General features: G+C 40.4%; 1 protein-coding gene across 1 annotated transcript in view; it reads left to right on the top strand.

Annotated features, from left to right (window-relative positions):
* Positions 1 to 25404, top strand: part of TTC29 (tetratricopeptide repeat domain 29) — a 592695-nt gene that overhangs the window by 151258 nt on the left and 416033 nt on the right. The window contains exon 6 of the mRNA XM_037162386.2: positions 21044 to 21160. The gene's annotated coding sequence lies outside the window, so the exon portion shown is untranslated. The remainder of the gene's footprint in view (positions 1 to 21043; positions 21161 to 25404) is intronic.

The raw sequence follows: 25404 nt of genomic DNA, 5'->3' as shown, positions 1-25404 counted from the left end.
CCCTTTAGTTCATGAACATGTGTCTCAAGTTCTTTTTTTTTTTTTAATCTTTTTTTTTTTTTAAGATTTTATTTATTTATCTTTGGAGGAGAAGGGAAGGAGAGAGGGAGAGAAACATCAATGTATGGTTGCCTTTCTTGGGTCCCCCGCTGGGAACTGGCCTGCAGGGAACCGGCCTGCAACCCCAGTATGTGCCCTGACTGGGAATCGAACCGCGATTGTCTGGTTCGCAGGCCCACGCTCAATCCACTGAGCTACACCAGCCAGGGCTCAAGTTCTTTAGATTCTATATTTCCCATACTATTCTTACCCTCCCCCTATCTATTTTCTATCTACTGTCTATACTACATATTTTCTGTACCTTCTCCTTCTCCCACTCCCCCGTTGCTAACCCTCCACATGATCTTCATTTCTGTGGTTCACTCCTGATCTAGCTGTCCTCTTAATTTGCTTTTGTTTTAGGTGTGGTTGTTGATAACTGTGAGTTTGTTGTCCTTTCACTGTTCATCTTTCTTATCTTCTTTTTCTTAGGTAAGTCCCTTTAACATTTCATATAATAAGGGCTTGGTGATGATGAACTCCCTGAATTTGATCTTATCGAGAAGCACTTTATCTGCCCTTCCATTTTAAATGAAAGCTTTGCTGGATAGAGCAATCTTGGATCTAGGTCTTTGGATTTCATGACTTGGAATACTTCTATTCAGCCCCTTCTTGCCTGTAAGGTCTCTTTTGAGAAATCAGCTGACAGTCTGATGGGAACTCCTTGGTAGGTGACTGTCCCCTTAGCTCTTGATGCTTCTAGGATTCTCTCCTTCATTTTAATCTTGGCTAATGTAATGATGATGTGCCTTGGTGTGTTCCTTCTTGGGTCCAACTTCTTTGGGACTCTCTGAGCTTCCTGGATTTCCTGGAAGTCTATTTCCTTTGGCAGATTGGGGAAGTTCTCCTTTATTATTTGTGCAAATAAGTTTTCCACTTGTGGCTGTTCCTCTTCCCCTTCTGGTACCCCTATAATTCGGATGTTGGAGCGTTTAAAGATGTCCTGGAGGTTCCTAAGCCTCTCCTCATTTTCTTGAATTCTTGTTTCTTCATCCTTTTCTGTTTGGTCATTTTTTTCCTTCCTTCTGGTCTGGTCATTTGATATGAGTCCCAGTTTCCTTTCCATTACAATTGGTTTCCTGTGCATTTCCCTTCATTTCAATTAGTTTAGCCTTCATATGTTTCTCTAATTTGTAACTAAAATCAACCAGTTCTGAGAGCATCCTGATCACCAGTGTTTTGAACTATGCATCTGAAAGTTTGGCTATTTCTTCATGGCTTCGATTTATTGGCTCTGGGGCTCTGAGTTGTTCTTGAGCCATGTTTTAATCTGTTCGTGCCTGTTATGTATGAGTGGCAGAGCCTTAGTTGTTTACCAGGGTGGGGCCACCCAGGTTGCTGGTGTGTTACACTGTATGTGAGGGCGGGGTCAGAGAGGGAGCAATGGCGGTCCTCTCCGCTTGGCTGGTCAGCCTCACCACTTGCACCCTCCTGTTTATCTGAGCGTAAATGTGCGAGCCTGCCGCCCTGTGCTGGGGCCTGTGCTGGGGCCTGTGCTGGGGCCTGTGCTGGGGCCTGCGAGGTCTGTCTCAATGCACGTCTCTTCACTGGTTTATCTGTGTGCAAATGCGTGACCTTAGACAGCCAGCTGAGCCATTCCTTCCCGGCGCTACCCTGCACCTGGGATCCATGCCCTCGGCGGCTTGCGCACCGCCTACCAGGGTCAGGGATCGCTTTTTGCCTGACCCACTTCGCTGCTGGCTTTGCCCCTCTCACCAGTTTAGCTGAGCGGTTTGTTGTTTTTGGACTCCGTATTTTTCGATTTTTCTGTGGTTTGGTTGAATGTATTATTGTTAAAATTTTGTTGTTTTTAGATTTGGTTGTGTGAGGAAGCAAAGTGTTTCCACCTATGTCTCCATCTTGGCGGAAGTCCTAGGCCAGTGATTTTCAACTGCTGTGCCATTAGAACTTTTAAAACATGCAGTACCTGACTTTAGTCAGGGGCACTGACCTCTTTTCCCTTAAATTGCTGAATAAGAAAATAACAACAGCTAACACAACAATAGCCATGTGGTGTGAATGAATAAAAATTACACCTTTTTGGTTTTTGTCAGATTGGCAAAAAAATATTTCTTGGTATGCTGCAGAATTTTAGTAGTTTATATGTGCTACAAGATGAAAAAAGGTGAAAATTGCTGGTCTTGGCTATTGGAAATGAGTTAATGAAGACAAATCTGAAAGTTGCAAAGTGGCACCTTTCTCACCTGCAAACCACCTCACCTCATGCTGTCTCTTCATTGCAGAACCTCTTCTGCTCCTCCCAGATGAGTTTGTAATGAACTCAGGTTGCCCTCGGGCGTGTTTCCCTTTCATCCCATGACAAGGCTTCCAGGTCTGCTCTGCACAGAACTCACAATGATGGTGACCAAGGTTTTCTAAGGAAAAATGAGGACAAAACCTATAACAGAAATGTTATCAATGATTTATAAAAAACATTTCAGAATCGAAAGACATGAATTTTTAGATGCAAAATGCCACTGTATAACTGATATGATGATTGGAAAAAAGACCTATGCAAGGGCATGGGATCATAAAATTTCAGGAATGTAGAGATCCTAAAAGCTGAGAAAGAGAGAGAAAACAAAACAGGAACCAGTCACATACAAGGATTTGGAGTAACAATGGCAACCAGCCCTTCAACTATAAGATAGGAGGTTAGAAGGTCCTGGTAAATGCTTCCAATTTCTCAGAAGAATGATTTCTAACCTAGAAATCTATACTTTATGAAAGGATTAATCCAGTGTGAAATTAATATACAGGCATTTTCAAACAGGAAGAGTCTTTTTATTATTTTTATATCTCCCCCACACATTCTCAGCAAACTATAGAAAAATGTGTTCCTACAAAACAAGAGATTAAATCAGGAAAGAGGAAGACAGGGACCCAGGCCATGAGGGGCCCAGCGTGGGAAAGAAGAGAAGAGAGACCCTGAAGGCCTGGAGCACCTTGTACAGGGTGACAGGGGGCTGCGGGGAGGAGGGGAGGAGAGATTTCCAGGAAACGAAAAAGAGAGCAGGTATGATAGGTCTGTGTGCCAGTTTGTCTGTATACAAAACTGAGTGAAGAGTTAGTGAAGACTATGGGAACACTTAGCCAGAGTGTCATTAAAAAAAGAAATTTAAAAATTTTAAAAAGAGAAATTTAAAAAAGAAAAAGAAAAAAGGAACGTAAATCAAGTAGAAGCAATGTAGTCTAAGAATATTATAAAATTATTATTATTATTATTACTCAAGTGATTAACTTAAGTGAGATGGTGTTTGTTCTGGTGACTTCTTATTCTGATATCCTATTTTCTCTAAATTTTTTTGTTTTATTTAAATTATTTTATTGTTGTTCAATTGCAGTTGTCTGTATTTTCTCCCCAACCCTCCCCCTGTCTGAATTTTTTAAATTGAATTTATTGGGGTGACATTGGTTAATAAAATTATATAGGCTTCAGGGGTACAATTCTGTAATATGTCATCTGCATGTCACATTGTGTGTCCACCAACCCAGGTCAGTCGCCTTCCCCCACCATTTATCCCCGCTCCACCCTCTCCTACAGCCCCCCACGCCGTCCCTCTGGTGATCACCACACGGTGGTCTGTATCTATGAAGTTTTTGTTGTTGTCGTTGGGTCTTTTTTGCTTAATCCCTTTACCTTTTTCACCTAGCCACCCTACCCCTTTTGCTCTGACAGCTGTAGTCTGTTCTCTATATCTGTGAGTCCTTTTCCAGTTTGTTTGTTAATTTATTATTCATTAGATTCCATATATAAGTGAAATCATATGGTATTTGTTTCTCTCTGGATGACTTATTTCACTCTGTGGGTCCATCCGTGCTGCCACTAAAAATCAGATTTCCTTCTTTTTTTATGGCTGTGTAGTATTCCATGGTATAATATTGATTTATCCAAAAATAATGAAACTGCATTCTGAATGTGCATATAAAACAGGAATTGGCTCATGTGGTTGTGGAGGCCAAGAAGTCCCATGATCTCCCATGTGTGAGCTGGAGAACCAGGAGAGCTGGTGGTAAGGCTCAGTCCAAGTGTAATGGCCCAAGAATTGGCAGGATGCTGGTGGTATAAATCCAAGAACCAAGAGTGTTGATGTCCAAGGGCAAGGGACAGTGGATGTCCCTTTTCAAGCAAAAAGAGCAAATTCGGCCTTCCTCCACCTTTCCGTCCTGTTCTGGTCTTTAGTCAATTAGATGGGGCCCATCCGAACAGGGGAGGGTGACCTTCTTTGCTCAGTCCACCGATTTAAATGCTCATGTCTTTTGGAAACACCAGTGCAGACACACCCAAAGTAATGTTGTAGCAACTCTCTGGGCATCCCTTTAACCCAGTCCAGTTGGCATATAAAATAAACCATTATTCTCTTTCTCTCTCTCATCTGTCTACCTACTCTGAAAGAAAATAATGTCTGTGTGTTAGTCACTATGAAACCCTGCAGTGAATTGCCGTGGGTCTTGCCCAAATAACCCTTCAGATCTGTTCCTTGAGTGTAGCTGGTGGACCAGCCGTGTCAGCATCCACCTGGCAGCTTGTTAGAAATGCAAATTCTCAGGGTCCCACGTCCACCCCAGACGAGTCTCTGAGGATGGAGCCCAGAATCTTCATTTTAATACTCACTTTAGTTGGGCTGATGCCTGCTGACACTTGAGAATTACCACTCTAAGTATCACCGAATCTTCCCTTTCCTGCCTGCTGAGGACAATGCTGACTTTGCCACTTGGTTCCTGGTGCTTTGCTATGAACTAGATTAATAAAAATTACTGAGACCAGCTCTATCGGGTAAGGTTGGGAAGAAATACTCAGAATGGAAAAGCTTAAGAGAATGAGGGAAATGAGAGAAAGCTTAAGATAGAAAAAAACTAGACTAGGTCAGGTTTCAGAGGAGGGTCTGGGAAGTTTTGGGGACAGAAGGAAGCCTGTGGGACCGTTGTAGGTTTTGCAGATTACTGAGGGCAAGAAGGGGTTTTGTGGAATTTTGTGAATGAGCACCATAAAGATGCCGATTGCTTTTCAATTTTACTTTTTGGGTGGTATTGGGTTGATATGCATTTGACTGTGTGAGCATATCAAGACCGGCTTCCAAGCAAGAGTGCTTCTTTGTGGGAACTGTGAGGAGCAAGCCGCCAAGGTGCGCCTGTCTCATGTTATGCAACGGTGGCTCCTTTGATTTACCTGCTTTTGCTGTGGTGCTGATCACCAGTCAGATCTGTGGCGAGGTGGCTCTCTGATGAAAGTATCATGTCAGATGAACAGTACAGGATGCAGCTGGCTTTTTGTATCATCGTGGTCACTGCTGACTCAGAGGTCATGGTTATCACATCATTTTTCATTTCTCTTTGAGCATAGTTTCTCAGGCTCCCTACTCATTTTCAATTTTCTTTTTTTTTCTTAGTGCTCTGAACATTCATTCCTCTGATCTTGCCAACCCTAGAAATTGTATTAGCACTGAAATCTCAAATTTATGTTTTTAGCTTCCTAGTTCATTGGCTCAACCCTCCCTCGACAGACATCTCTGTGTCAGCAGATCTCGCTGGCTGTCCCTTGGAGCCAAGTCTCCGACCTGGCAGCTCCTTGCTGTTTTTACTGCTCACATACTGGTGGGAAGATTGAATCCACCATCATCGTGAGTTGACGCCAACTGGTCACCTAACCTCCTCTCTCACCTCCCCGGAGTCTGTTTCTTACAATAGCCAAAGTCCTCCTGCTGCAGTGTGAACCAAGTCATTTTACATCCCTATCTGAAAATACTTAAAAGTTTTCCCCAGCCATTGGAATTAATCCAAAGTCCTTCAGTGTAGCCTACAAAGCTCCATCTGGTCTAACCCTGGGTTTTCTCTCCAACTTCGCTACTCTCCCCCAGCCCTCCTTGCCCATTGTCCAGATTCCTGAGAAGAAATTTGTCCACTTTTCTTTTCTTTAAACCAGAGAATGACAGATTATAACCCATTGCCAAATCCAGCCTGTTGTCTGTATCTGTATGTCAAGTTTTATTGGGTAATATCCACACACATTCATTTACATCTTACTTGTGGCTGCTTCCATGACACACAGGAGAGCTCTGCAAACCATAGGAGGAGTGTGGATTTCAAAGTACCACGGGAAACCTTTGAAGAATTTCAAGCGTAGTCACTGGGTAACCAGGCCAAAGTATTTCTACATGCTTAGTTTTCTTTTTGTTTTTTGTTTGTGTCTCTTGTTTTGCTTATCTTTATAGAAATGATAAAGATATACTTCAGCAAATGTGTGGTACAGAAATGAATCCAAATATTAAGGGTCCCAAGTCTTAAGCAATTTGGGAAGGCCTCCTGAAGAAAAACTCAAAATACTGATACAAAACTAGAAAGGGCCCCATGCGGGTGAGGGGCTCTGGGGCTAAGCTTCATTATCTAAGTATCACTATCTATCTACTCACTTCAGGTGTGGAAAGAACTTTGCAGATGCCCCTGGCCTTAGGCGGGAACCAAAGTTGATTTTCAGGTTTGAGACGTGCCTGGGATGCTCTGCCTACCATTTTCAGAGCCCAGTCCTTTTTTTTCTTCTCTTTTTCTTCCTTCTTGTATCCTACTATGCAATTATCCCTGACTCAGACAGCTCAGGTTAAAAACTCTGGTTTTTCTGTAATAATTGATGCTGGAGGGAAGGGGGGTACCAGGCAGAGGGAGACAATGGAGAAAAACTGGGACAACTGTGGTGGCATAATCAATGAAACATACTTAAAAAACTAGCTTTTGTGATTGTCTGGTAGCTGATGTGAAGTTTTTCTGTTAAACTACTTATTCTTCTAATAGTATATGCAGCCTTTGTAGAAACCTACCTCTGAGGGTTAGTGTGGATGTATCTGAAATGGTGTGGCCCTCGGGAGGTGGAATGGAAAAAAGATAGTGAGATTTATGTATGTTAAGAGTTATGTTTTAGAGATTCCATTTTCTCAGAAGAAAAAGACTGGAGATATTCCAGGAGCCTCTTGCAGGGATGTCTCAAAGCCTCCAAAGATCAAATACCCTCGGAAGTTCAAGGTGCTTTATTGTGTTGAAGCCCCTGTCTCTTTTTGTTCCATGGTCCTATCTGCTTAGAAATCATATTGAACAGCTGTTGCATATCTCTTACTGTATTTGTCAAGCTGTTTCACTGCGAGAAATTTGTGTCTATTCCATGAGAAGCTCTCTGTAAAGAAATAATACTCTGTTCTTTATGAAATAGAGGGAAAGATGAGCTGGCTAATGTATTCCATTCTGAATGCTTTGTAACAAAAGTTGAAATGAATGAACATGATCACATTTATAGGCCTGGTTTGCAGATATGAAAAGCTGCTGGAAATCATTGAGAGTGGAATGGCTTTAATTTACGAAGTGGATCTCAGCCCATGATATGCCTGCTTTTTGTTAACTTGTATAAAAGAGAAAGGAATACAGAGAGCAAAAGCTTTTAGAGGAGCTGTAGCTGAAAAGAGCCAGTGCCTGCAGTTTGAAGATTGATATTTACATTAGAAAAACAGGGTATTGTTCTGATGGAGTGGAAGAGGAAGGTACAGGACTGCGGCAGGTACTAGAGTTGGACTGACAGGCTCAGTAGTGAGAACTCGGATGGAAGACATGCTGTCAGGTGGCTTCTTCCAGTGGCAGAAAGTCCTGGAGATGCCACAGGACATGCAAAGCTAGATCTTGGTGTGATATACGAGCAGGTTGTGAGAATACTGTTTCACTCTACACCTAGAATATTGTCCCTATATTTTCCATATATGATTTAAATAACAATGTGTTTGACACAGACTGGACCAAAGAATGGTAACTATTGCTCATTCTTTTGTTTCTCTGTTCTAGTACTGATGCTTCACTAAATGAGTGCAGGGGAGGAAGTCCTTCGGTACACCTATTCTTTGCTCCTCAGTTCCCACATGCACTTTAATCACACAGCGCTGCGCTGCTGAAAGCTGTAACCCCAGCCTCCCTTCAGAGTATGAGCAGTGGGCATCCTGCATGATTTATAGCAACATTTAATCACCAGGCCTTTGATTTCCATGTCTTGTAAATACAAAGTTGAAGAAAACAGTCCCCTCACCCCATCCCATTGAGGACAGAATGGTTATTCATGTCTCATTATCAAGCCCTTAATCTTCCTTTTTTTAAAAGGTAGTATTGAAACCATCTGGGCTGCTTTGAAGTCCGTTTATTTTCCTAAATTAAGCTTTCTCGGACTGTGCCCTTCTTCTTTACACCACACCATGAACATTTGATTAATTCTGGCACAAGTACACCTGTGTTTATACATCTGACAACTTAGTCGGTAGATGAAGGAAGCTGGAGTCAGAAATTTGGCCAAATTAAGGCTATTGGTAGGCTCCAGGTTTTTTTTCTTCTTGATGTAATTTTAGATTAAATGTTTCCCTGTGTGGATTTAAGTATCAGGCTGTTTAACGAGATAAGTATAGCATAGTGCTAAAAACATGGGACTTAGAGTCACAGAGAACCAAGTTTAAATATTAGGTCCACAACTTCCTGTGTGACTTCAAGAAAGTCACGTTGTCTCTCTGGCTACAGTGGCCTCAGCTGTAAAACAGCGATTGCGGTATCCAGATTCCTAGATGGCCCCCCTGGTCCCTGCTTCCTGGTGTATATTCCCTTGTGAATAGGGTTGGCTTGTAACCAGTATGATGGTGTGTAACTTCTGAGTCTAGGAAATCAAAGACATCATGGCTTCTTCACTGCTCTTTCTTTTGGATTGCTCAGTCCGGCGGAAGCTAGGACCCATGTTGTATGGATAGTCAAACGCCTGAGAACATCCCACCACATACAGGAATCAGGGTGTCCTGCCAACAGCCAGCACTGTTTGAGTGAGCCATCCTGGAAGCCCATTTTCCAGCCTCAGTGAAGCCTGCTGATGTCTTCTCCCCTGGCTGATGTCTTGACTATAACTTCATGAGAGATCCTGAGCTGGAAACACCCAGTTGAGCTGCCCACAGATTGCTGACCTATAGGAACTGAGAGAGATAAAAAAGTGTTTATTGTAGTTTTGAGCCCCTGAGTTTGGGATAATTTGCCATTTATTGATGGAAAACTGATACGATTACAATGATGGTACCCCTCATCGGATTGCTGGGAGGGTTACATGTGGCAATGGAAGGGCTTTGCTCAGAATCTGGCACATGGCAAGTGTTATTCCCAAAGATAAAAACGTTAGTCATGGGTGGAACTTGATACTAGAAGACAAGTCTCATAGTACTTTACGCCAAATGTTTTTATGTGGGCTTGTGTTTGTTAATGGATAACTTCAGATTTATAGCAGGCTTCTGAGTGAATGGCAAGTGGAATGATCTGTCTGACTGACAGTCCTTGTGTATTGCCTCACAAGCTCTCATACCACTTTGTAATTTCAGCCTTGCTGTTGAAACCAAGTATAGAGTAACTAGTAACTGATGATACCTGCCTTAGCTACACAAGTGCCTTTTGATCTATGCTGGGGCTGCCTCAAGGCACCTGGCATGGACCCTTTCAATCTGTTTAATGCATGTGCAAACTTGGACCCATTAGGAATGGGTGGTGGTGTGTAAATTCTCTTCCTTTCTATCACTTGGCTGAATGATCCTAAGGCACATTCTACATGGCTCTTCAGAGTTGTCCCTTGTGGGGTCCACAGTAGAGATCTGCTAAACTGCACCTTTTTTTAATTTTAATTTTTTATTTTTCTTATTTAATTATTGTACAAGTACAGTTTTCTGTCTTTTACTCCCATCCAAGCCCACCCTCCCCAGCACTCCCCACCTCCCTCCCATTTCCACCCTTGTTAGTTTTTGTCCATGTGTCCTTTATACTTGTTCCTGTGCACCTTTGAATCAACTCTCTCTCCTTTGTCTCAATCCCCCAGTTCCCCACTCCTGCTCCTTGGGCTCACTACCTAAAATAAACTACTAGCTCACCAGTCCTGCTTGTCTCCAGCTCTGCTCCTTGGTGCTAACCTTTGGCTGAGACAAATGGCTCTAATAAGAGTTGGCTGAGTATTGTTTTCTTGATGTGTGCTCTTGAACTATTACCACGACATTTGCTTTAGCCTCTTTAATAGTTTTCCACTATTCTGAGGAAAAAGTCACAACATCTCACATGGTGGTAGGGGCTTCCAGAACTAGATGCTGCCCACACTCTTAGCATCCTCCCCCAGCTTGCTGGCCCATTTCTTCTCTGCCTTAGCCTTACTGAGGTTTGTTTAATTCCTTTTACATGACAGTCTCTCTGTTGCCTTTGAACCAGGAGTGTGCTGTTTCTTCTTATTTTGCTTGGCCATTTGTCACTTGTCCAGATTTCAGCCTAAATACAATATTTCCAGGAAGGCCTCAAAGGTATGACTTTAAATATCTGTATATCAATCTGAATGTTTGTTTTTGTAATACCTAGTGGACTTACAAGTATTTTCTTTTCTTTTTTTATTGGAGTGACATTGGTTCATAAAACCAGACAGGTTTTATCCACATACTGCTTAGTGTGCTCATTGCCCAAAGTATGCAAGTATTTTCTTCAAGTTCATGTTTCCTTCTCAAGTGTAAACTGTGAGGACAGTACTGTGATTCTCTAGTTCTCCACTGATTAATATGTAGCTTGGAAAACATGTCAATGAATGTCTGGTGAATGAAAGAAAGAATTTACCTTGGCAAAATCCACATGGCTAATGATTTTCTGTGTTATTTTTTTTAATGCCTTGATCTGTCCCTTTAAAATAGGAATCATATCCAAAAGGGTCTCTTTAAGCTGCTGTGACAAGGTATCACTTTAATAACACAAGTGACAAATTTGTTGGTAGTAAAAGGATTTATTTTTACAATTACATTTACTTTTTCATCACTTTCAAAAGGCAGTATCATAGGCTCAGCTCAACTGGTGAGCTCCCCTGGTAATTTAGATTAAAGTTAGTTACCAAATTTGATTGACAGACAACTTTAAGAGATCATCGATATTGGAGAGAGTCTACCCCTGCCTGTTGAAGTGACACTTGTAGTTTCAGTTCATGTAATCTAAACTCTACATGAATGGAAAAGACTTTTTGCTTTCAGTTGATGTAGAAGGGACACCGTACTGATGAGTCAGGAGGAAATAGGAGGTGCCCATCCTAGGAAATCTTATAGCCTTTTTGACCACAGCAATGCTATTCTGATGACAGAGGGTTACATCAGGATTCTGCTTGTATATTTGTGAAGAGAGAGTCTTTTATGAATGAGACCATTCTTCAAAATACATTAGGGCTTGGTCTAGGGGCGTCTTGTAGTAGCTAGCATCGTATGCTCTAAATTTGTAAACTAATTGTGAAAACCTGACATTGCATCAGATTTGAATAATAGTACAGGTAAGAAGCCTCTGAACAATGATATATTTGAAAGAAGTTTCATTGATGAATATGTTTCCAAAAATGGAAGTCAACTCTGTGGTAGATCAATGAGGCACAAAGATCACTTCTTTGATGTTTTACAAAGGACCGTGTACTAAGTTTATTATGTCCTTCACAATGATAAAGACCCCATACTTATGTGGCAAGAAACCATTTCTTCATCCAACAGACATTTATTGAATACCTACCATGTTTCAGGCACCTCTCAGAGCACAGGAGAAGATGCAGCAAGAACAAAATGTATCTTAGCATGTTCTTTTCAAGAGTGAATTTTGCCATGGCAAAGGGCTTTGCAAAACCTCCTGGAGAGGAAATGGCTGACATCAGTGGGAATTAGTGTTGGTCCTGCTACAGGAAATTGCCAACAGATTTCCCACGGTGTTTTCTGAAACACTAGGATCTTCCAAAGGGAAAGTAGTGTCATATATTTCATTTAGATCCAGCTGTTACAGCAGTTTATTTGAAGGCTAGAGATGTTCTTTTTCTCTAAGGAAATTGAGATAGCAATGAGCTAAACTAATTGAATTCAGGTCTCACTCAGCCACAACGGTTCCTGCTGGTGGAGCTGATCCCCTCGTCCTCTTTCTAGGACAGGAGGAGCTTGACCAGACACAGGGGTTGCTGCTGAAGACCAGAGGGTAATCAGGACAGAGAAGCCAAAGGCTGCAGGCCATCTTAGAAATTAAGGACAAACCACATTTTAGTCCCAATTTCATCAGGCAAAGTGTGTTAAAAATTAACTCCTGAGACAAAATGGGAGAGATCTTGAATGGCAGCCTTGGGTGGGCATCCTTGTCACCTGTGAAACTGACACTGAACGACTATGGGAAGGAATCAGAAACTAATGTTAAATGACTATTTAACAACTGTTTGCAAAGCTTCCAGCATGTTGGGGAGGGAGCAGGAAATAGTAACTTAAAAATAGTTCCCAAAGCCAAAAGGAAGTGGGAAGAAAAAAGCATTTTATTTCTTAATCTCTTTGGATTACCTCTGAGGAGATGAGTAATGAATAAAATTCAGGATTAGTGTACAGGAAGGGCTCTTTAGAGACCGTCTAGACTCTAGGCCATCTTTCTCTTTCATGGAACTGTGCCCCAAATTTTTAGAGAGCAAATTCTGTGTTATATTTATAAATACTTTGAAAGCAAGGAGATTAAGAAGCTCTATGATTAATCAATCCAGTTTCTGATGAAGTTCATCACTGTAATTGTTTTCTTTGATATCTATTTTGAATTTCTCTGATTGCTACTTATATACTTATATCTTCTTAGGACTTATACACTCAGTCATTTCATATCTTGAATTTATATAATTTATCTTTGCTGCCTGTTTTCAAAAAGTTAGGTCATAGTTATTTTTAATTCTAAAGCTCTTTGCAAAATCACTACTTTTTTTGTCTTACAATTTTAAGTAGTATGTTACTTTAGCTATGGTATTTCTCTAACTCATCAATGAAGGTTATTTTTCTATAATTATTGATATATTTGAAACTACTATTAGGAAAAAATTGTAGTAAAATTGTTTTTTGTCCTGTCTAGGGTGGTTATGAAAAGGTAAAATGTAGAACTCAGCTGATGGCCCCAAGGAAGGGTGAGTTCTCTGTGTATCTCCCAACTCCAAGGCCACATACAGGAAGAAAGAGAATTTTTAAAAAGTTATCTATGTATGAAACCTCTCTAAAAATACAAATGATTATTGCAGACTCTGGTGAGCAATTACAAAAGTGCCTCTCATGCTATCCTGGTATTAAGGAGAAACTATATCTTTTCCTTATAGCTCCCGTGCAGCAAGGGATGGCTCGCTCACCTTACTGCATATCAGCACTTTCTGTAGCAGAATTTGTCACCCACCACCTGGTCCTTTACTTTGGAAGCCATTTTCTGCTGCTGTAGAAAATCAGATTTTCCTCGATGAGCATTTTTGCCTGGCTGTAGAATGGGTGGGACTACTCCTGGGACCAAGTGCTCCTTGTGAGTCGCCTACCAGGAGCCCTGTTTTCTGTGACTGCCACGTCTCTATTGAGCCAGAATGCAAGGCCTTTCCCTGCTACTCTGTCTGCATTTATTCCAAAGAGTTGCCTGGTAGTCAGAAAGCTCCTGGCTACTGCTCCTCTTCACTCCTATTCCATCTCCAATTTGAGTTTCCCCCCTTAACAAATGGCTTCTATACTTTACACACAGATACTACAATAAAATTGTTTAACAACTTACTGCTTAAAATGATCATCTGGGGGGAAATGGCTCTGTGAAATTTGATAAATACATGTGTTCAAGAGTATGCCACCAGTAAAAATACAGAGCGCATGGTCACTTGAAGACAGGCTTAATCTGTTAAATGGGAAAAGTAGGATGCAAAATGATGTGTGCATTATAACCAAAACCAAGTGAAAAAGAATTCTGCTTCTTTGTAAAAAAAAAAAAGTATGCTTACAGAAAGTCTGAAAGCAAAGTTGACAATGAGAGGTAAAACCACTGGTAATTCCCTTTTTTCCACTTTAATTGTTTTTATATTTTCTGTAATACATGTGGTATCACTCTAAGAATAGAAATAAAAATTTCATACTATCCCTTTTAAATAATGCGATATTCATGATCAAATTCCCCTTTGCTGTTTCATAACTTGAAAGAATGATTCCTTGCTCTGTGGGTGATATTGATGGATGGAAGAAATAGAGAGGAAAACAGTGTTGTAGTTCACCTCATTTCATAAGGTGTGTACAGACTAATACATACTTAATGAGTAACTAAGTGACTGAAATGATTCAGTAGGAACCTAGTTGAGACTTCTTCCTTTGAATCATTACACTTTCCAATCCTGGCTCTGAGGACAGAAGATACAGTTTTAAACAAAGCCCTTTCTTCTTCTTTTTTTTAAAATTGTTGTTCAAGTACAGTTGTCTCCATTTCCCCCAGCCTCCCACCCTGCCCCACCCAACCTCACCTCCCACCCTCGATCCTAGACCCTTTGTCCATATGTTCATTATATATGTTCCTTGAAGACCCTTCCCCTATTTTCCTCCATCGTCCCCTCCTCCCCTCTGGTTACTGTTATTTTGTTCTTTATTCAATGTCTCTCTTTATATTTTGCTTGCTTGTTTGTTTTGTTGATTAGGTTCCACTTTACCCCTTTCTTAATGTGCAGAAAAGTCGTTGAAAACTTTAATGGGCTATCCTCTATTTCACTCGTGATCATTAATTCTTACTCTCAGACGAAGTCTTCAGTTCAGAGAGGCAGCAGTGGAGACTCAGAGAGCAGAGCCCTTTGACACAGGGAGCTACAGCACTGAGCCTAGGACGCACCACCCCAGGCTGTCCTGGGGTGCCCTCCCCACCATGTCGCTTTGTCTCCTGCAAGCCAAGTTACATTTAAAGTGTTCTTTGGACTGGAACGGTTTTAGTTTGCGTTGCTGTTTCATCTGACATGTAAAGCGTAAGAGCCAAAAAATATGAGAAGAACAGTTTTCCTTACATCTGCTTTGCCAAAACTAACATGCATTGGCAATTGAACTACTAAAGCAATTAAGAAGCCTTCAGTCCTGGGGCAAGGCCCTCTTCCCAACGTGAATCATTTGAACAGAGTGCATGAGCACATGTTGTTGCACCAGGCAATGGGTAGTGAACTTGGGAAAGGGTATTTCCAAAATGCAAATATCCACATAGAGCTAAGAAAGAGACCTGGTGGGAAATAACTCCCCATCCAGCCTTTGGGTGTCTTCTACTTAGAGCTAAGGAAGGAATGAGCATGTATTCATGCTTTCATTTTTGTTTGTGTTGCAACACTCCTTTGTCGGCTGCTATGTTTATGACTGCTTCAAAAACAATTAACTCCTCACCACAGAACAATTACTTTGGCTAGTTGGAAAAAAGTTTGCATTTTGTCTCTTTAGAAAATGGAGAATAAGAAGAGCATTTATTGAGGAAAATGTGGCACGCCTCCCTTCTCTCCGTTAGGCAGTTTCTTGGAAGATTGGTTAGTCTGGGACTTTCGTAATTGACGGCAATACTGTGTTAATGGTTTAAAGCAGTATATTTCTATGTTACCATCATAAACAATGCTCTCTGCATTTCTGCCCTCATGGAAGCTTTGAAAATTAAAATAAAGTGAATTTTTTCCTTCCACATTATCTTTAAAAACTTTTGAAAACTCACAAACTTAAAAAAATGCTTTTTATATATGTTGTATCACATATTTCTTATAACATGCCTTTGGGAGTATGTATCATTATTTCTACTGAAGATGAAGGGAAATTAAACTACAACTAAAAATTGGCAGTGCACCATGGTCTTTCCATGGCCTCTGACCCCAAATTCCACATCCCTTCCCCTGTCACCTGTGATCTATGGCCCCTCTGCTGTAGGGACCCCATTCCATTTACAGAATAAAAAAGCACCAAAACTTCTACACTTTGTGTAACAAAGCTCTTCTGGATTTGTGCTTTCTTGCTTGTGGGAGTTTCTGTAATCTGCATCTTTCTCAGGAGAAATGGAGCGGTGATAACTTTAGACATTTCTCACGTGTGAGGTTTTTTTTTTAAAGATCCAGTTCATTTTGCTGGAAATTATCATAAATGGTGGTTAAATTCAAGTAATGATTTTTGTTAGAAGTATCTATTATTTGATTCATTTCTTTTAAAATGTGTATGTGTGAGTGCAGACTTAACACAGAATATTAATATTTTTAACTCAGGTTTTCTGTTTGCCCACTTAGGTAATTGCTTGGCTACAGGAAGGAGAACATTAGCGCTGAAAGAAAGCTCTGTGCTCGTTGTGAGCAGTTTTCCTAGCACATTCGCTGGTTTCTGTTCTTGATAATGTACTTTAGACTGTAATGTGAGTCAGTTACTGCTGGCTGCTTAGTTATGGTACTGTTTTTTTTTTTTCTACTCTAACTCTGTACAATTGTCACAAATGTAAAAATATGATGCTGTTTGTCCATCTTCTACTATACTACTACATAATTTTAAAAAGCATTTTCTTATTAAAACTAATTATGGAAGACCTACTGTGAAACCTGAATACAGACTGTCTGGTTACAAAGCCATCCAGTTAACTGCCAAGCCATTATACTATGTGCCGTGCATTCACACATGTGTGTGTGTGTGTGTGTGTGTGTCTGTGTCTGTGTGTGAGAGAGAGAGGGAGAGAAAGATAGACATGGTCTTCCCTCTCCCTGTCATGTCAAAGGGCGACACACTGGGAGTCACACAGTGAGCTCAGCGTTGTATAACATACGTCTTCATTATTCCCTAACGCTAAGAAAATATGGCTTGGTAGCATTTCAGTGGGGGACCAGAGATATGTGTGAGTATAATCACTCTTTGTGAAAAAGAGACATTTTCTTAGTGACCTTTATTTCCTGACTTTGACAAATATTTTAGTCTTCAGTATTTAAAACACTGGAAGAATACAAAGATTAAAATGAATTCTTTTATGCTTGAAAAATGTTGGAAACTAATTTTAACTACACAGGTGATCATTCTTCTCTGCAAAGACCTTAGCGCTAAGTGTTATAGAGAGGAGGTGATAGGAAATGTGAACAAACTCTGAGTTATTGCCCTAAATTTGCTTAATTTAGGACAAAAGAAAGAAGGCTGGACCTGAACCAGTGTGACCCTGAGTGTGATCAACAGACTGATGCTAACCAGACTGATTGTAAACAAGTATGACCAGATAGATACGAAAATGGAGAGTGTTTAGATAACTCAAAGAAACTTTAAAGTTTTAAGTTTTGAATATAGTGGTAAAAACAATGATGCCCTGGCTAGTATAGCTCATCGGATTGAATACAGGCCTGTGAACCAAAGGGTCACTGGTTCGATTCCCCATCAGGGCACACACATGGGTTGCAGGCCAGGTCCCCAATATGGGGATGAGTGAAAGGCAACCACACATTGATGTTTCTCTCCCTTCTTCCCTTTTTTCTAAAAATAATAAATAGAATCTTCTAAAAAATGATAAAAACAATGACAATTATTTTTTACATTTGTACTTTTTGTCTTTTGTTTTTGTTTTTTTCCCCAGCTTTATTGAGATAGCATTCACAAGTAAAATTGTGTATATTTAAAGTATACAACTTGATGCTTTGACATACATATATATTGTGAAAGTTTACCAAAATTGGATTAACACAGCCAACACCTTGTGCAGCATGTGTGTATGTGTGTGTGTGTGTGTGTGTGTGTGCGTGCAGTGAGTGGTTAAGATCTACTCTGACCAAATTTCAAGTGTATGGAAAGTATTACTAACTATAGTTACCATGTTGTAGCTTAGATTCCCCAGAACTTATAGCTGAAGGCTTGTGCATTTTGATCAGCATCTCCACTTCCTAGTAACCACCATTCTACTCTCTGTTTCTACAAGTTGAACTTTAAAAAAATGATTCTATATATAAGTGAAATTATATGGTATTTGTCTATTCTATGTCTGCCTTCCTTCTCTTAGCAGAATGCCTTCTAGCATCATTTGTGGGGTTGCAGATGGCAGGCTTTTCTCTTTTCCTCATGGCTAATACATTATCTATCTATTCATCCACCACATTTAAAAAGTCTATTTACTCATCAATGGCCACTTAGGTCGTTTCCATATCTTGGTTGTTGTGGATAATGAGTATGGGTGTTTTAATTTTCTTTTTATGGTAATTCATCTCTATTTTATTTTATAAAAATATCTGTCTGTTTTGGGGTTGAAAATTAAAAAAACAAACGAATGTCTTTCACTACAGAGAGTTTTGAGAATACTATGTTAAACCACAATTAAGTCAAGTTTGTTTTTGAAGTGAAAAAAATGTGTTTTTAAAACATATTGAGTATAAAATACCACATTAAAATATGTAAATTATAGCATTAGATATTTTTTTAATCCTTGTTCAACTAGGTGAATAGAATCCAAAGGATTTTGGAGATTTGCAATCACATGGAGATAAATTTTAATTAATTCCAAGTGATGAATTCTGCCAAAAATTTGGGAGAAGGCAATCTCTGTTAACTAGCCTAGTAGTTGAATATCTTTACCAAGTTATCATGAGACATTTTCCTTCAGTCTCTCACACAAGGAATTACTATATAGCCATTCACTCATTCATTTATACATTCACTGACTACTGAGCACCTAGTAAGTGCCCAGCTCTATTCTCTGTGTATTGGAATGTACTTCAGCAATAATATAAGGGGTTGTGTATACATACAAACACTCTTACAGATGATATAAATCCAAGCCCTTTGAGTTCTGTGAGTAACACTTGAAGAGCTCAGGCTCCCTGAGCATTTACAGAATGTTCTTAGCTGACTGAACTTTAATCCTGCTTTATCCATTTTCCTGGCCCCATTATCTGTCACCCCAGTTTGCTCAGCTCCTAGTTTTGGAATGGATCCAGGAGATATTAAGAGGAACAAGATAATGGGATCAAAATAAAGAGTGAAAAAGCTAAAGCTGGGCTATCGCTACAGAGGCTGCCTCCATCACAAAAGAAATCTGCTTCGGCAGGGAGGCAGGTAGGTGTGGTAGGTGCAAGGCCCCTGAGGATGCAGTGAGCAACACAAATGCTGAAACCATTTTAGCTTAAATTTAGCAGCATATGTGTCACATAGAAACTGTACACTCTAGACCTGGATCCTGAATCAGCCAGTTTGCCTCTCCATCTAGAGGAGGAAAGCAAGAGTATCGTGAAATACCTGCTAGAATTCCATTTGGTGAAGTGCAACCCCCAACATTCTGCTGCAGGATTTTTGGGGAGTTCCAGAGACATAGAATGACGTTAGAAAATAACACAATCTTTTCATCTTGACTCTCATTTTAACTCTATTTTATTTATCTTGATGTATCATTAATAGGTTTGTTGTTATCATAAAAGAGGAAGTCTTCATCATACATATCATTTATGATGCCAAATTGTAAAACAGTCTGTTTTGCTGATGGATGTCCAGATAGCATTGAGTGGGGGAGGCCTAATCATTCAGTTGCCATCAGCAATTAGGCTGCTTTCATAAACAAGAACATATGTTCGGACTGAGGTGCTGACTAGAACAGCAAGGTACTTCTCTAGTAACGTTTACAGTCTTGTGTGCTCTCCACGGGGTGTGCATGGGAGAAGTTGGGGAGGTCAAGAGAAAATAAGCACAAGTCAAAGGGAGACTTGTAAAATAAGCAGCAACATCTGGCAAATGACTTCCTCCCATGCACATAGGAAGGACTCTTATTGAGAGCAGTGAATGAGAAATGTTTTTCTTGGCAGTGTGTTAGCTTAATGTCCATTAGATCTGGGAATGAGGTTCGCTGAGGTTTATACTATTTTTCTTGCTGATGCTGAGGATGCTAAGGCTTGACGCTCAAAACAGTAACCAGCCATTTGGCCATTTTAAAGAATTATTAGGTTTACTTTGAAGTGTTTTTAAAGGATATTTAAACATTAAAGATCTTGTAATTCTTTATTATCTAAACTTTTGTTTATCTTCTTAGTGAAGTATATTATTTACATTGGAGACCTCTCTAGTACTGCATTTCTCTTTGCTCAGTAACAAAAAGAACACTAAATTCTGACAATTCAGTATATCACTAAAGACACAGCAATAGGGTAGGAGCACTCTGTAATTTCTTGATGTGTAATTATTCACATGAAATGCTTAATAAGAAATTTTACCTGACTTGTTATTCTCTATCTTACCACTGGCTTTATAAAGGTTACTTTCAGGCCTTTTCTTACCAAAATAGACATATTTTTATTGTTTTCACAAACTCAAAAAAAAACATGTTTATTATATGTGAAAAAATAAAATAAAACAAGTTGATACAATAGAAAACTTTTATTCAGTTTTACTGAGACATCCTGGAGTCTTTCATCCTGTGCAGATCAAGAGACAATTTTTTGACTTTGTAAAATGAAGTATTAAAACATTATTATTGTATATGCTATTCACTACTTTTACGTTAACATAAAGGTAGTAAAACTTTCCAATTTTATTGTGGTAGTGCTGTACAGCTAAGCCTTGAACAAAGCAGAGGTTTGGGGCATCTACCCCCAGGGAGTCAAAAATCTGCATATAACTTTTGACTCTATGGTCGGCCTTTTGCATCTGAGGATTCAACTAACTGCAGATCAAAAATAGTACTTTCTATCCAGTATTGAGCATCTGCAGTAAGGAATCTGCAGTTGGGAATGTGAAAATGCTATTTTCCATCTTATTTGCTTAAATCCTTAGGTGAGAAACTGCAGATAGGGCAGGGTCAACTGTATTTATTGAAAACAGCACACATATATGCAAATCTGTGTAGTTCAAACCCATGTAGTTCAAGAATTAACTGTAGTTTATTGCTTCTCAGTGCAATAGGGAGGTGTTTTCTTTGTTACGGGAAATTGAATAGGAAAATCGCATATTCCTCTGCAGGCATAAGGGGGTAGAATATCCACTCAACTTCCCATCTCACTGCTTTTTCCTTCCTCCCATTTCTCAGTCAATGCTTTTTATGAAAAGCAGATGGAAGCAAAGTGATTTACACATAGACTAATCCTATTTTATGTTATGGAAAATGTGGATGCCCCAACTTCAGGATTTTTATAACAATGTTGTTTTTTTTCTCCTAGGTGCCAGCCATTAACATAGTAAAAACATCTGCTTTTCTGAAGCCACATACTTCTTGACACAGGACTCTGAGAAAGGCTCGTGGACTTCAGATGGAAATCTATGTTTATGATCTACAGGTGAGAGGAAAACCCTGGGATTTCCAAAGGGGGGAGTGATCTGAGTAGCCGTTATATGAATAGCAGGCCTACCAGGAACTAAGCCACCAGTGGAAGATTGCTCAGCAATCCCATGTGAGTGGGGAAAAAATCTCACAGACATATACACTTATTAGTCACCTCCACTCCGTGTTGTTTTATAAAAACAGAATAAAGAATATGCTCTACCTTTTTGAAGAGATTACACTGGAATTTAGACAAGGGAGAGGCTCTGTCTGGTGGTATTTGACATAAGGGGTAACTTGGGAGTTTGTGATTAGGGGGTGCAGGGACGTAGAAGAGCATCCTGTGAAGAGTCATCACGTTCAACTGTCACTCTCTCTAGAGCTCCAGGCCCACGTGGTCAACTGGCTGCTGCAGGTCCCTCCTGAGGTAGGTCACAAGTAACAAATATGGCTTATGGCACTTTAGAAAAGAAAGCAACCCAAGGGAATTATAGAGACCCAGGGCTCACTCATTAACTGAAGGGGGAGGAAAACAAGCATAACTGAAGGATGCAGGGTTTGGTCTGTGCTCTGGGATTCGTCTCTGCACCTTGTTCGTCTTTGTAGATGGCTTCCTCTGTAGCTGAGTGTGGCCGTGCAGTTTGTGGATTCCCTTTTGCTCATCTCCAGCTACATGAAGAGGTCAAGTTAATTCTCCTGTGGTCTTTAGTCCTCCTAACAAAGGCTACCAGAGTCAGAATATTCTATGGCCCTAACTCAACCACCTATCTATTGCATTGAACAAATAACCTGTAAAAATATGTAGACACTAGAAGGAACTTTTGCCATTGGCAAAGAAGAGGTAGGAGGAAATCTGTTTTATCTAAAAGGTCAGCAGGCACTCTGGCAGTGGTTTAATTCATGTCTAATGAAAATAGCTGTGTTTGACAGCTGGAGAGGGAGAGTTTAGGCAGTAGAGGGATCGAGCAAAAGGGAAAAGGGACTCACGGACATGGACAGCAGTGTGATGATCGCTGAGGGGAGGAGGTTATAAAGGTACTAAACAGTAATGAAAAAATATGATAAAGGTTACATAAAAAGAAAGAAAGAAAACAGGTGAGTAGCCTGGGCATGTGGATTCCTGTGACAGGGTGAGCTAACTGCAGAGGGATAGGAAAGGCCAGACTGAAACTGGGCACCCAGCCTGTGGGCAGGATTAGCAAGGGCAAGATCATTCTAGGAGGTCTGCTCCAGATTGTTTACTGAGCCACAGGTGGAACAGAGCTAAGCAGACAACTAAGCGACAGGGAGGTTGTGGAAAATGAGGACTTGGTTGTAGGAAATGGTAGTGGAAGTGAACTAAGGTACAGCTTGTAAGGACGGATGCGTCCCGAAGTCTGAGACAAAAATGCAGCCCAGAAACTCTCTTTGAGGAGAAGAGGTCTCAGAGATCTGGGAACCAGGTGGGTCTGGGGGTGAAGGGGTGAGGTTGGGGTGGGCAGGGTTTGAGGAGCGTCCTCTAAATAGTCAGTGGGGGTTTCTGACTCTTCCCATGAGAATGCCTTTGGTGGGGTGAGGAAAATGTGTGAGACTTTTCTATGAAAGTCTGCGGGAGGGCGGCTCTGGGGAAGGGAGCTGCGGGAGCACGGCTGCCAGGTCGGTGCTTCTGAAACTGCAGTACACGCCCGAGCGGCCTTGTCCGAATGCAGGTTATCGTTCAGTTCATCGGGGTGAGGACTGAGAGCCTGCGTTTCTTTTCTTTTTCAATTACAGTTTACGTTCAGTATTATTTTGTTTTTGTTTTGGGTGTACAGATAGATTCGTGATGGGATCTGCATTTCTACAAAGGCTTTTAGGTGATGCCAGTGCTTGGCCCCAGACAACTACTTTTGTCAAGGGATTAAAGAACACAGGCTTTTATTTGGGGTGGGGGGGGGAGGGAATACCCTTTTGGTGTGGATGGATGAAAGCAGAGATCACATTCATGAACATTTATTAGAGTTACTATATGCCAGGGACTCTTTATATGCATTACATACATAAACTCCTATAATCTTCCTAACCACCCTGTGAGGCAGGTACTGTTATTACTCCCTTTTACAGATGAGTAAACTTGCTCAAAGATAATACAGCTGGTAGAGACAGAGCTGGGATTTGAACCAGGCAATGTTGACCTGAGCTGACATGATTAGCTGTTTATAAGTGTGGAAGTTTAGTTTTAAGAGTCTCTGTGTTGGCAGGGGCAGGGGAACACTTCATAAAGTGTATGATTGTCTAACCACTGTGCTGTACACCTGGAAGTAATACAAAATAATACTGAGTATAAATTGTAATAAAAAAAAGGTCTATCTGAAGAGACTGAGCATCAGGACTACTGTCAAAGGGCTTATGTCTCTTGGTAGGCACTTCAGAAAATTTTGAATAAAGGAATACAGTATTTCATTGTTACAAAAATCCTATGGAGTGGATAGAGATAATCTCTTCAATGGGAATTTGCAACGATTTTACCCACCTTTTCTTTACCTCTATTTTCATAGACATGTGGACATTGCCCTGAATTTAAATGAGTAGCTCTAACTCTTGATGCACTAGCTGCATGCAGTCGTTTACATATTGATTCCCCCAGGTGTTGCTCATGTGTTGGAAGCAGGATGGGAGAGCATCCCAGCTCTCCTGTGCCTTACCACGTTACACTTGGGTAAATATTCTCACCTCTTAGTTGGCAGTCCTTAGGGCCTATTTTTGGGTGAACACTTTGAAAATTGTAAAAGTTTCCATAGCTTTCTTGGAGAGTTTGGAGGCACTCAGAGGACTCTTGAAGTGAAAATCATATTTATGACAGCTGGAACGTAACATGTCCATCTACGTCAAGTTGGCAAGCGGGTCATATTCTTTTGGCAAACTGATCACATTCTTTCCAGTTTAGCTTTCACTAGATTTCTTCCTAAGGGAATCTACAAAGAGAGCCATGAGTAGAAAAATTCTTTATCTTTCATGAAAAAAAAAGAGTATTTTTTTTCTCAAGACAATCACTCATCTAGAAAGGTGGTGTTGCCTAAGGCAGGTGATTCAAGTGGGAATTAAAACTCAATACAATGAAGGAGACCATGCTTGAATTCATACAATTTTTAGCTAGAAATTTCTTATTGTTGGTCTTAGACCTAAAGGTAAATGACTCAAAGGGCTTTCAAAGTTCATATTTCATTATTAAATAACCTGGTGTCAGGTCCCTGCTGGAAAATAGTTTATAGGTTGCAAGAGTAGTGGCCCCCAAAATTGCTAAAAAATAAAGCTATTGGTGTCAGTGGTATGTTTTAGATCAATCATATTTCTAAAACCAAACTCTGGAAAGAGTAAGTGGAGTGCAAGATAAAAGTTAGATAGAAAGTTCTCCTTCGGAAAGTACCGTGAGCACCCAATTTGGTCACTTTGTGCCTGGAGCAGTATATTAAACACCTCTGTAGATTGTCTTCATGAATGGGAGCTTCAGTGTTTAGAAGGGTTTAATGCAATTACCAACTTTTAACAGAAATGAAAGAACCCTGACTGGTGTGCTCAGTCAGTTGGATATCATTCTACAAAGTGAAAGGCCATTGGTTCGATTCCCAGTCAGGGCACATGCCTGGGGTGTGGGTTCAGTCCGCTGGCTTGTGGTACGTATGAGAGACCACTGATCGATGTCTCTCTCTCTCACATCAATGCTCACTCCCTGTCTTTCTTCCTCCCTTCCCCTTTTTCTAAAAATAAATAAAATATAGAAAAAAAATAAAGAGAAAGATATACTTTTGGTCACCAGTGTTGCTATGTGAAGAGTATGCAGTTGTGTTAATATTGATACTAAGCTAATGCTTTGTTTATTTAAAGGGTGGCTTGCTATCTTCATTGGACACCATTATCTTCTACTTGGAACAACCTGATAACTCATTTCCCACTTTCCAATCTTACTCCTTTGCAATCCACTACAGTAGCTATGGAACTTTTCAAAACAAACAAACATGCAACAGATCCCATTCTCGCTTGTCTTAAAACTTCACAACATTTTCCTTCTGCAATTAGAACAAAATCCAAGTCCCTGATTGCGATGTGACCCCTGATTAATTCCATGACCTTTCCTATGGAGCCCTCCTTTTGGTCACATTAAGGCAGCCGAGACAGCTGGCTTGGGTTCACTCCTGTCTCAGGGTCAGAGCACTTGCTTTCCCTGGCCCAGAATGCCCCTCTCCAGAGCTTCACAAGTCTTCACCCAAAGCCCTTCTTCAGTTCTCAGGTTGCTAAATTTGG

Source organism: Artibeus jamaicensis, unplaced genomic scaffold (assembly GCF_021234435.1).
Source record: "Artibeus jamaicensis isolate MK-2021 breed Jamaican fruit bat unplaced genomic scaffold, CSHL_Jam_final scaffold_537, whole genome shotgun sequence".
NCBI lineage: Eukaryota > Metazoa > Chordata > Mammalia > Chiroptera > Phyllostomidae > Artibeus > Artibeus jamaicensis.
Note: the sequence above shows the minus strand (reverse complement) of the source record. Positions and strands in the feature narration are given on the sequence as shown.